The following is a 9,082-nucleotide window of genomic DNA, read 5'->3' as shown; positions in this document are numbered from 1 at the left end:
CAGTAGGGCTTTTTTTAAGGTTTGTAGATAATGGTTAACTTTAAAATAGTCTTTTAAAAACGGACAATAAGAATTTCAATAGGGATGGGTGAATCTGTTGACTTTGGTTTCTCGTTTCCCCACTCTTAAGGCCAGTTTTCCACATTTCCACATCAGTTTGATTCTTTTAAACAAAAAGGAAAAAAAAGTCCCCATGAAAACTCATCAGCAGTTTTGCCCAAATTTCTCCTACTATACATATTTAGCATGCATTTTTTGCTTAATATAAACATTTTTGTAAAGCATTTTCCCATAATATAATTCGTTTTTCTATGTTCTTTTCACTAATATATGCATCTTAGATTCAGGTAGACAAATCTGAAGAAGTGTGCATGCACATGAAAGCTTATACCAGAACAGACTTAGTTGGTCTATAAGGTGCTACTGGACTTTTCTTTTCTTATTTCATGTGCATCTTATGCACACTTTACCCTAGTATATGCATTGTTGTACACATTTATTGATTGGAGGACTGTACTGCAAAATTCAGAGAAGTGCAAATTTCAGAGGATGCTTGAGTTTCAAACTGAATTTCAGTTCCTAGTCTGGGACCTATATTTGCTTCATTTTCACGTCTCTTTCCTGATCATAATGTTAACCTATTTGATCTTCAGAAATAATCCTTTCTCCTGCCTTGAAATTATTGTCAGGTTACTGGCATATTTTCTGACTTCCTTTTTAATCTGACCCCTTGCTCTACTTTCTTAATTCTTTCGCAAAACAGAGAGGGCAGAGATGCAGATGGGCAAGTCGTAATCTTGTTTTAAGCACTTAATTGGTTGATAAAGATAGGTGAAGAGTTCAAAGGTGGAAAAAACAGTGGGTTTCTAGGTGAGAGGTAATGCCATAAGGCAAACAGGGTATACAGATCTGCTAGAATCAAAACGATTTCAACTCATATTCTCCTTTTCCCTGCCTCTTAACATCTACGGCACTATGTAGTACCAAATCAAGCACAATAAACACACTTTTAAAAATTAGAAGTATGCTTCAAACTAGTCAGTATTCCTTTGGAGGAAAAGCTATTTATGGACCTCTGATCAGAAATGCATTGAATTGGATTGGAGTCTCATGCTGGTTTCCTGCTTGAAAATCCCTACCTGCTGTTCCCCTCCATTTCCTCAAATTGCACTTCCAGAGTGTTTATTGAGCTGATAGCATAGGACTTGCTGATCAGAAGGTCGGCGGTTCAAATCCCTGCGATGGGGTGAGCTCCCGTTGCTCGGTCCCTGCTCCTGCCAACCTAGCAGTTCGAAAGCACGTCAAAGTGCAAGTAGATAAATAGGTACCGCTCTGGTGGGAAGGTAAACAGCATTTCCGTGCGCTGCTCTGGTTCGCCAGAAGCAGCTTAGTCATGCTGGCCACATGACCCAGAAGCTGTCTGTGGTCAAACGCCGGCTCCCTTGGCCTATAGAGTGAGATGAGTGCGCAACCTCAGAGTCATCCACAACTGGACTTAATGGTCAGGGGTCCCTTTACCTTTACATAAACCACATTGTTTGTTCAATAAGCATTCATCTGGATTTGTTTGAGAGGAAGTTAGATGACGTTGCTATCCCGTACTTTCCAGTGCAATTTCCCATCAATTTCCTTTTCAGGAGAAGTCTGATCTTTTTTTTGGGGGGGGGGGGTTGTTGTGCAACACCTGCTAAAACAACTGAACTTGCCACTATGTGATTGAATCCCACCCCAATATAGTGACAGTCTGGAAGCGCCTAATAATAATAATAACCTAGCAGAGGGCCTTCTCGGTAGTGTTGCCCACCCTGTCGAACGGCCTCCAATCAGATGTCAAGGAAATAAACAACTATTTGACTTTTAGAATACATCTGAAGGCAGCCCTGTTTAGGGAAGTTTTTAATGTTTGATGTTTTATTGTGTTTTTAATATTCTGTTGGGCGCCGCCCAGAGTAACTGGGGAAACCCAGCCAGATGGGCGGGGTATAAACAAACAAACAAACAAACAAACTATTATTATTATTATTATTATTATTATTATTATTATTATTAAATTCAATAACCTCTCTCCCTCCAACTCAGTTCATAGGTCCTGGCTTATTCTTTGGGGATTATATTTTTCAAAGAGTTAAGACAAATTGTGTCGAGTTCATTGGTGATTTCTTTCTTCTTTGCACTCAGGTCTGTTTTTGATCTTTTGTCTATTTGTCACTTCTCCGGAAGGAAACAGATCTTTGCTCACTGTGGCTCTCAGCCTTTCCATATTTAATTCTTGTTGAATAAATGCTTTCATGTTAGATTTTCTACAATAGTTTTGTAAAATGATACTGTCTTTTAGTGCAGTGGGTCTGCAGCTGTGTCAGTCGGTTTTCTAATTTACTATTGCTTTGGGTACCTTGTCTCTTCCTCTCTCTTTATGTTTTTAAATAAAAAGAAAGAAAAGAAAATACCAGGGGACTGCAATGACAGGGTGTGATTGGTGCAACAATTAACAACTTGATGAAAGTACTAAAGTTGATGTACATTATTGCCAAAGGTGTTGCCGGAGGGCTGTGGGAAATCACGCAAGTATCAGACCTCTGCCCTGGGAAATTCCTCCAGCTGTGGACCTAATGCATTTTGGCCAGTGTTCCCCACAGGATGGGGAACTCTGCAATGACCCCCCACTCACTGATTCCTTCTGCCTGCCCCCACTGAACTTTAAGGTTTTTTTAAAAAGGAAAACTGGCATCAGTCTGTGTGGTATTTGGGGCATTCGGGAATTGGTTCGGAATACAAGCTCCAGGTGTCCACACCTTTTGAAGGTTGGTGCCGTCTAGAGAAAGATTTCCAGAATCTCTTTAAGGATATTGCACAGGGGGTTGGTCTGAGGAACTTGGTGCAAATCTTGTAAGGTACTTATTCCCAAACCCTGTGAATGTTTGGAGTACCTGGGATCATACTGTCCCATGGCATTATCAAATCAAGTTGCCAGACTCTTTACTGGCAATGAAATTGAATATCTTTTTTACTAGCTACACAGCAGAAGGCCAAACTGGTTTTATGCCACGAAGACAACTCCCTGATGGAACTCAAAGGGTCTTGAACATGACAAACCATAGCAATGTGCACAAACCTCTTCTACTTTGCTAAGTTGATCACTTCAAATGGTCTTTCCCACTTACTTCGCTTGAGAAATTAAACTCTGGCCCACTGTTTCCCACCTCTCTTGCAACGATCTGAGTTCGTGCCTTTGATTCTCCTCTGATCAAGTTGCCCTGTGTAACAAAACAGTGGTGCCCCATGACCCTAATCCTTTTGGCTATTGCAATTAAAATACTAGTTGATAAATCTGGCATGGAGATTTTAGGCATGAAGGTGAATAACAAGGTACATGTGATAAACCTCTTCACTGGTGACAGGTGCGCCAGCTCCTAGGCGCGCAGGTGTCTTTGGCCCCCTCAATATCTGCTGGCAGGTGGCCGGCCCCCTCAATAATAAGAAGCCTGGAGGAAGCTGAGCACAGGGCTGAGCACAATGCGGTTCAGTGGCTGGCTCCTCTGTGCTCAGCCTCCCCCAGCCGATGCAATTTTGTGGTGTGTCATGCATCACATGCATGATGTCACACATGCACAATGCATGCTGGAAGCATGACATCACACATATGCGCCTGTGATGGGCGGTGTTTTACTTACGCTTAGCAATCCACTTCAGGCTCTTCCAGGTCTTTAAAAACATCTCAATGAATTTCAAGCTTGTGCAGGCTTAGAAATTAATTATTCTAAGTCAGAGTGTTTGTGGAATAATATCCCCTTTTCAGTGCACGATTGACTGAAAGCTTTGCTGGGTCTTTCGTTCTCCTTTGGCAGTTTCCATTATTTAGGGGTCCACATTACCAAAGATTTGCATCAATTATGGAGGAGAAATTTTAATACCCTTGCAAAACCCATTAAAAAAGAAATCACTGGGTGGAATTCAGTTAACTTGTCTTGGTCGCATTGCAGACCTAAAGACGGTGATCCTCCTAAAATTCATGCCCCTGTTTTAAACTCTCCCTATATAGATTCCTGACTGGCTTCTGTAAAAGTAGCAAACTATGTTTGGGGCAGGGTAAAAGATCTGGATGTGTAAAGTAGTTCTTTATCACCTACCCAAAAGGGAGGGTTTGGATTCCCTACTTTGCAGTTATGTTTTGAGTCTTGTCAGTCAACGTAAACAATTCCTGTAATTAGATTCGATGATGGGTGTTGGTGGAGCCAACTTCCACCTCTCCCAGGATTAACTTGATGCCATTTTTAACCTCTCTAATTCACTCAGATCAGAAATATGGCGAATCCCTTTCTTAATATGTCCTTTAGAATTCAGAAGAAATGGGCTAAAAAATTGGCTCCCCGTTTAGATAATCCTAACACCAGATATGCAGATAAAGATATTCAGACATTCAGATTTTGTGCTGGTCTACGAAAGGGCTACACATGTTGCAGGATCTGTTTGATAAAGGTAACCCTATAATAGGAGATTGAGCGGGTTAGGTGTGGCAAGGTGTGATAATCTTTTGTTTCCAGAAGGTACAAATATTGTCTCTTTCTTGTTATATCGCTTGAAGGCACTCTGTGTTCATGGCTTTTATTTGAGGGATTAGGTGACAATACGCTGAGGAAGGGGCAAAGGGGCCCTTTCTTCAATCTATAAATTACTGTTGGGTTGTTCATACCCCGATGGGGTAGGACATTAAGTTCTTTGGGAGGTGAATGTCAGCGCACTGCTCACTGAACCTCTGCGAAAATCAGGGAGGCTGGATGAAAGCTAATACATAGGTGATACTGGACTCCAGTCAGATTGAACTACATAAACCTGAGCCTTTTGCCAATGTGCTGGAGGCGCTGTCAGGTTAAGGGCACCTGATCTCATTTAGGCTTGTACTGGGTGCAAAATGATATTCACTTGTATTAGTCAATGTTATGTACTGAAGTTCTCACCCTGGGCCAGCAGGGGGATACTGTAGATAGTTTTCACTCAGGTCCACATATGCAAATCAGGGATCGAAAGTGACGTTCAGTGATTGGATAGTTACAGAAAATTGTTACTGTTGCGTTCTAGTGGAGCGCTATATAAGCAGGCTGGCTGAACCCTTCAGTTCAGTTCTGTCCTGGCCTGTGAATAAACAAGAGCTGTTTGAAGAATCGCTGTGTCGTCTGATATGTTCACCTACAACTTAACAGTCAAGTTGTGCAGCAACCTATGGTATGTGATTCTGTCCAAGCCCTTCTTTGTATTTTTAGGGGAGGTGTGAGTACACAAGGACTTGAGGGTGAAATTGTGTGTGGCTGTCAGGTTGGAAACTGGAAAGATCTTGCTAGTCTTTCTGCTAATGCTTAGAATGCCAGAGGCTGACAGCTGGTGTTAGATGAGGTCAAAGAACTAAGAAATACGCAAGGACAAATTCTCAAGAGGTGTGGTTTCAATTTATTACTGATCCTAATACGAAGGATGAACCAGTTCAGACTCCGGCAACTCTTCCCTCCCTCTGGATTGACTCATCGCTCTCAGCCAGGACCTCACTTGTAAAATCATAGAAGGGATTCCAAGGGTCATCTATTCGAACCCTCTGCAATGCAGGAATCTCAACACATGGTCTGCCATCCAATTTGAAACCAATCTTTGTCTGTAAGGTACTTCTTTTTGCTGGTCTCCACTCCTTTATGATGTTAGCCTCTACAACGGTTCTGTAGTACTATGTTGTGATTGTTTTTGCTATAAATTTCAATAAAAATCTAAACTGAATTAGGAAAACTTGCCAGCACTTTTGTGCGGATTTCACCCAACAGAAACACATTTGTATGCAGTTCTGTCTAACGCACACATTTCTGCAAAGCAATTTCCCCTCATGTAAGGCATTTTTGGTACGTTGTTTTGACTAATATGTTATGCATTTTTGTACACATTGCTTGGCTGGAGAACTGAATTGCAAAATTTGGAGAAGCAGAAATTTCAAAACGTGCTTACTATATTGTTCTGCAAAATGAGAGTTAGGTGAGTTCACCTTCAAGTGCAAACAGGATTCTCTCTCTCTCTCTCTCTCTCTCTCTCTCTCTCTCTCTCTCACACACACACACACACACACACACACACACACTGCCCATTCCAAGCACTAGCCATAGATAAATGTTACATTAAATGTGTGGAGTCAGGACCAGAGGCAGAGAGTCCTATATCTCTATTCGCCATGTTCTTTCTTTCTTTCTTTCTTGTATAAGACGACCCCCAATTTTTGACTAAAATTGCACACAGAAAAATATGGTAGATACATCCATAAAAACACACACACAGTGAAGCTTTATGGCAGACGTTTTACACCAGGGCTGCTCACACAAAATCCATTTAAAGCATACTCTCCCAAAGGATTCTGAGAACTGTAGTTTATCTTTGCATAGCTACAATTCCCAGCCCTCTTAACATATGACAGTCCCCAGGATTCTTGGTGTCTCTGTGTGAGCATTAAATATATGGTGTGTTCCATCAACATCTGGAGAAGATCCTGTTATGATTTGTGTGTGTGTGTATTTTATTGTTTATTGTGTAATTGGATTGTTTATTTTACCGAGGGCATCTCAGCTTTGCAGCAAAAGAAAAACCGAGTGTTTGACCAAAACGATAGGCTTGTCCCTGACAAACAGAGATAGCTGAAGTGTTTGCATGGCATAAATAAGCCTGTTAAGCATAATCACAAATAACTCCCTAGAATGTCTCTTTGAAACAGTGCAAACATTATTCCATGTAGTAGATTGGGCAGTGGTTGCAATTTCCTCTATTTAGGTCATCGGCTAAGTTGGGAGCTCAAAGAGAAAATGTACAGCCTGACTGGAGCTGCTTGGAGTTAGGCTTTTATATATCTATATATATGTAAAAAGAATCGATATCAAATGGTAACTTGTTTACCAACAAGTTCTCAAAGCAGTGACATTAATTTATGTGTCTGTTTCCGCAGCAACCTCTATTTCTGATGCATGCTTTGGAAAACAATTTCTGACTTTCTGGGTCTTATATAATCTGCTTCTAGACAGGCTAAAAAAACCACACATCAAAGGTGCTTGGAAATAATCAGCCTTGATCTCATCACATACAGAGCTACATACAGAAAGGAAAACTTCACATCGGCATCCGGTCCCAAAAACCTCACCTATGGTTTCAGGTTTGCCCTGGTTTGATAAATGGGCATTTAGACAGGCACATAATCCACACAAGGTTGCAGGATGAAGGTTTTCTTGCTTTGCAAGGGTAACACAGAAACAGAACGAAATAAGGACACCCCCAACCCTTCAAATAATAGTCCTGTTCATATGACCATATCCAGAGACACTGGTTGGTATCCAACAGACTCTCACCGAAAATATCTGCACTGCCTGCCCACCTTGAACCCAGCCAGGTTCAAGGTCCTTTTATTAATTTACACAGCCCTGAACAATTTAGGGATGGCCTGAACCCTTACATCCCAACCCGAACACTGAAGTTGGAAGGCTCATTTGTCAACAACAAGGGACTGAGTCTTTAGTGTCATCAGCCCAGTGCTGTGGGCTGCCCACAGAGATTCAGCAGGCACCTTCTGTTTCAACTTCTCAAATGCTTGCTGAATTTTCTCTCTCTCTTCTGTCAGGCTTATGCAGGCAATTGAGAATACCTCTTTCCACAGCAGACACCTGTTTTCTTAATTTAACTATTCATGGTTTTTATTGTGTAGTTTATATACAAGTGTTGCAAACTGCTCTGGTTCCCTCCCCCTTTTGGTATGAATTAGTGTTTGCATGTTGGCACCTGTCTGTTTCCTTTGGGGCTGAAGTCGAGCTGTTGGAAGGTTGCAGAGTCTGTAGAGAACGATGAGGGAGAGACATGTTTTGTTGCAGCTGGGGCAGATGAAAGTGTCTGCTTGTGCTGCTGCAGACACATCATGGTGTTTCTTCTCTCTATAATATATATATATATAATATATATAAAACTCGGTAGATTCATTTCAAGGAGTCGCTCCTGAGAATGGCTAATACCGAATATCACCAGACTTCCAGTCAAGATGGCGACAGGGCAGGCAGTTAGCTCTGAAGCTACATAGAAACACAGTTTTAATTGAGTTTTAATGGGTTTTCATAGAATCATAGAGTTGGAAGAGACCACAAGGGCCATCGAGTCCAACCCCCTGCCAAGCAGGAAACACCATCAGAGCACTCCTGACATATGGTTGTCAAGCCTCTGCTTAAAGACCTCCAAAGAAGGAGACTCCACCACACTCCTTGGCAGCAAATTCCACTGTCGAACAGCTCTTACTGTCAGGAAGTTCTTCCTAATGTTTAGGTGGAATCTTCTTTCTTGTAGTTTGGATCCATTGCTCCGTGTCCGCTTCTCTGGAGCAGCAGAAAACAACCTTTCTCCCTCCTCTATGTGACATCCTTTTATATATTTGAACATGGCTATCATTTCTTTGAAACAATTATTTCCACAACAACTTGCGTTTTGGTGCTGGAGGATAGAGGTATATGTGGAATATCACCATTTTGAATCTTGCTTTTCAGTTACAGTCTTCAAAAGAAGCCCACAACGTTTATAAAAATACTACTGGTGTGCCAAGAATAATATTCTTCAAGCGAAATGAAACAAGAACCAACCCCCCCCCCCAAAACAAAAAACACAGTTGCCAAAATTATATGTCTATATAGCTTTAAGAGCTATTGGCAGGATTCACCTAAGGCACCCCACCAGCAGACGACTGCTCCACCCCCAGCACCCAATTGCAGAATTGGAAAAGGTTCAGAAAAGGACAACCCAAATGACGGAGGGGATGGAGAAACTCACCTATGAGGAAAGGTTGCAGCATCTGGGGGCTTTTAGATTAGAGAAAAGACTAGCAAGAATTGTGTGATGGAAATTTATAAAGTTATGCATGGCACTGAGGAAGTGGATAGAGAAAGCTTTTTCTCCCTCCCTCCAACACTAGATGTTGCGGACATCCAATGATGATGAATGCTGGAAGATTCAGGAGAGATAAATGAAACCGAGATTGCTTTGCTATAAGAAAAAACTGCTCCCTTTCCCTTATGGGGTACCCAAGAGCCTCCTT

The 9,082-nt window shown here is 41.6% G+C and overlaps 1 long non-coding RNA gene across 1 annotated transcript; it reads left to right on the top strand.

Annotated features, from left to right (window-relative positions):
• The first annotated feature begins 2,055 nt into the window (after positions 1-2,055).
• Positions 2,056-5,794, top strand: LOC308464623. Its single transcript, XR_013980115.1, has 3 exons — positions 2,056-3,424; positions 3,455-4,934; positions 5,204-5,794. It is a non-coding gene; the product is annotated as an uncharacterized lncRNA (long non-coding RNA).
• The last annotated feature ends 3,288 nt before the right edge of the window (positions 5,795-9,082 follow it).

Source organism: Podarcis pityusensis, assembly GCF_964106645.2.
Source record: "Podarcis pityusensis genome assembly, chromosome: 15".
NCBI lineage: Eukaryota > Metazoa > Chordata > Lepidosauria > Squamata > Lacertidae > Podarcis > Podarcis pityusensis.
Note: the sequence above shows the minus strand (reverse complement) of the source record. Positions and strands in the feature narration are given on the sequence as shown.